Source organism: Sinocyclocheilus rhinocerous, unplaced genomic scaffold, assembly GCF_001515625.1.
Source record: "Sinocyclocheilus rhinocerous isolate Xijiao unplaced genomic scaffold, SAMN03320098_v1.1 scaffold1895, whole genome shotgun sequence".
In the NCBI taxonomy this organism is placed as follows: domain Eukaryota; kingdom Metazoa; phylum Chordata; class Actinopteri; order Cypriniformes; family Cyprinidae; genus Sinocyclocheilus; species Sinocyclocheilus rhinocerous.
In genome coordinates, this window is record NW_015638021.1 from 25,163 (window position 1) to 28,755 (window position 3,593).

The 3,593-nt window shown below is 37.1% G+C and overlaps 1 long non-coding RNA gene across 1 annotated transcript in view; it reads right to left on the minus strand.

Moving 5' to 3' along the window:
* Nucleotides 1–3,593, minus strand: part of LOC107749390 (uncharacterized) — a 21,886-nt gene that overhangs the window by 7,210 nt on the left and 11,083 nt on the right. The window contains exon 2 of the long non-coding RNA XR_001641025.1: nt 366–369. This is a non-coding gene — a long non-coding RNA (uncharacterized LOC107749390). The remainder of the gene's footprint in view (nt 1–365; nt 370–3,593) is intronic.

The following is a 3,593-nucleotide window of genomic DNA, read 5'->3' on the forward strand; positions in this document are numbered from 1 at the left end:
CACACTGGGCCAGCTAACCAATCAGAGCCCATCGTGTATTTCTGAGGGAGGGGCTTCATAAAAGCAGGAAATGATCAGCGTGTTTCTCAGAGAAGGGACAGAATGGTGTGGAATAAAGGTAAATTGTGTGAAAAATAATGAGTTTTTTTTTAAAACGAAGCATTAACACATGTTAGACTGCACCCCATAAACACAATCAAGCCTAGAAAAAAAACACTGAACCACCCCTTTAATAAACCCTTGTGTCTTCTGTGAAAACACAGTTTCTGTATAACCATATGGAATGACACTGTATACCTCCTTCAAATCATCACACAGCGGTTACACTTGACACAAATTATCAGTCACTCTCATAAACTATATACATTACTCTAAACAAATATACATTTACATTTTCTGAGTCGTTTTCTGTTTAATTATCACATACTGAAATAAATTTATTATTATTTACAGAAGAAGCGATTGCAACATGCAACACAGACCAACTGTCATTTTACTGGTACTTTCATCTGGGTGACTATTAAAGTCAAACTATAACAAAAATACAAACGTATTGTCCGCACACTGATGTAACTGCTCCATAAAAATAATTTATTGCTGCAACGTTTCGACCATCAGGTCTTCGTCAGGCACAAATTACGTGAACTGGTACAACTCTTTATAAGTAACAGGTGATCATTCTAATTAGACACATTCAATCACTATACAGGTACATTCCCACAAAAAAAAACAGAAAGAGAGAGAGCGAACGAGAGAGCGAGAAAGAGGGGAAAAAAAAAACTGCATTAAATTCGAATAAATATACAAAATAATACAGGTACAAATCTTAAACTCGAATAAACAATAATCACTCAAAATATTCAAACAATACTAAAGACAGATGAAAAAATACACACAATCCTATGGGAAAGGCTTAATATCAAATTCTTCATTCAACCCAAAAGGTGACAACGTATTTAGAGTATAAATCCAAAAACATTCCCTTTGTAAAAGTTTCCTCTCAAAATCTCCCTTCCTTGATGGTTTTTGTACCTTCTCTATACCGAAATACTGTAAGGCACTAACATTGTGTCCCACTTTGTTAAAATGAGATGCTATAAGACTGCGTTCAACTCCCGTCCTAATATTACTCCGATGTTCAGTAATGCGGGTGCGTAATGATCTAGAAGTTTTACCAACGTAAGCGAGACCACACGGACAACGAATAAGATAAATCACATGTGTAGATGAACAAGTAATTGTACCGCGTATCAGTATGTTACGACCAGTGTGTGGATGGCTGAAAAATGTACATTTATATGTAAAAGTACACTGGGCACAATTGCCGCATCTATAATTACCAGGAGGAAGAGTAAGAGTGACAGGTTTCACTACACTAGACGGGAACTCCGATCGTACAAGCATGTCACGCAGGTTACTTTGACGTTTAGAATCACTAGAAATAATATGCCAATGCCTGTAAAGAACCTTACGAAATTCTGCACTTAATGCTGAATACCTAACCGAACAAATAGGGCCATTGCCTGATTGTGTTTTATTGCTCGTAGCACGTAGACACTGTGTTTGAGATGTATCATCAAATTTACTCTTAGCTTCTTCTATCCATTCCCTACGATAACTACGATGTAGAAATCTTGAAGTCAAATCAGCGGACTATCGAGAGTAAAGGCCCGTTCACACCAAGCACGATAACTATAAAGATAACGATAAAGATATAGTTCTAAAAATCGTTCTCAATATTAAAGAATAGCATAGTTCACACCGCAACTATAATGATAACGATACAGAGGAACGATATCGTTGTTATCACTTCAAAACGATTTTTTTCCAGCTGATGAACGATAAAACACTGACAGCCAATCAGAATCCATCCTGCTGTAACGAGCTCAAGAATTTAAAACAAGCAGACACGCGTGCGCTTAGAATAAACAGACGATATCGTTCGCTGGTGTGGACGCTAATATCGTTATCTTTATAGTTATCGTTCTTGGTGTGAACGGGGCTTAAGACTCTTCAGTGCTACACACTCTGCGCACACGCTTAAACTGGCAAATAGGCAGGCTTTTAATAAGAGGTTTTGGGTGGAAACTATCACCTCTTAAAATTAAAATCGTGTTACGATCCATTGGTTTACGATACAATTCAGTTTGAAGTTTACCCTCAGAAATGTGTACCTTTACATCAAGAAAACTGATATTCTCTGTATCACACTCCATAGTAAACTTCAAGTGTTCAGTTCTAGAGTTGAGATAATTCAAAAACAGCAACAATTCAGTGGGTGTAGAATTCGTTATCACAAAGATGTCATCAATGTACCGTTTATAAAACATTATCTTAGGTAAAAAAGAATTTGATTCATTTCAAATGAACTCATTTTCAAATACACCCATATACAAGTAGGCATAATTTGGTGCCATTTTACTGCCCATTGCTGTTCCCTTCACTTGTATATAGTAATCATTTTGAAACCGAAAGTAATTATTAGTCAAAACAATGTTTATAAGATCCAGCAAACATGCTGTACTAGGTTTTACTCCACTCTGTCTTTGTTTTAGAAACTGTTCCACCGCCCGTAAGCCATCCTCATGAGGGATGTTGGTATATAGACTCTGAACATCAAGTGTAGCGAGAAGAACAGGATCGACAGAAAAATCAACAGCATACAATGATTCAATAAAATCCATAGAATCTCTTACATAGATGGTCGAATCAGGAGTGACACTGCGCTGTACAATAACAGAAGGAGCATCATCAGATAGAGTAGATATTTCAGTTGTCTAATTAGGATGACCACCTGTTACTTATAAAGGGTTGTACCTCAGTTCACGTAATTTGTGCCTGACAAAGACCTGATGGTCGAAATGTTGCAGTAAATATTTCTTATGGAGCAGTTATATCAGTGTGCAGACAATACGTTTGTTCTTTTTGTTATAGTTAAACTAATAAGATGTACCATATATGATAATTAGCACGCTAATAAGAACAGGAACAATTACCATAAAATCAAAAACATTCTACCATCTAGTGGCCATTCGTTTGGAATTCGGCATGTCCTTTATACAGCATTGTGAAACTGCTCAGAAAAATTTATTTTATGAGAAAGTTCACCCATGCTATACACATTCACACTTCAAAGATGCTGATAAGTAAACCTGAATTCATAGAGAGCCACTGTTGACAATCTTTTCACCATTTTCTTTCTCCGTTCAGATTTTCCACTTCCATTCTGGCCATGATCCTTCAGACAGTATTGTACTGAATCAGCATCTCTCTCAGTCCAGGACTTTTCGAGTATTTAAAGCACTTTTGTTTGCGTCTTATCTTAAGAGACCTGTCTCCCTCATGCAGAGAACATCTGCAGTACTCTAAAAGATTCCCTGCCACAGACAGACAGTGCGGCTGTCTCTCTATCTGGACTAATGATTATAACACCTCCACAACAATTCACCATCTGAGGGACACAAACAGCCGCGCTGCATTCCCCTGGCAGAAATACTTTTGAAAACTCATTTTCTTTCAGCTTTTCAATTTCGGTGCAGTTTCTCCCCCTTCTCCCTTTGTCTTTTTCTTGTTCTTTTCTTCTTGTTTATCCA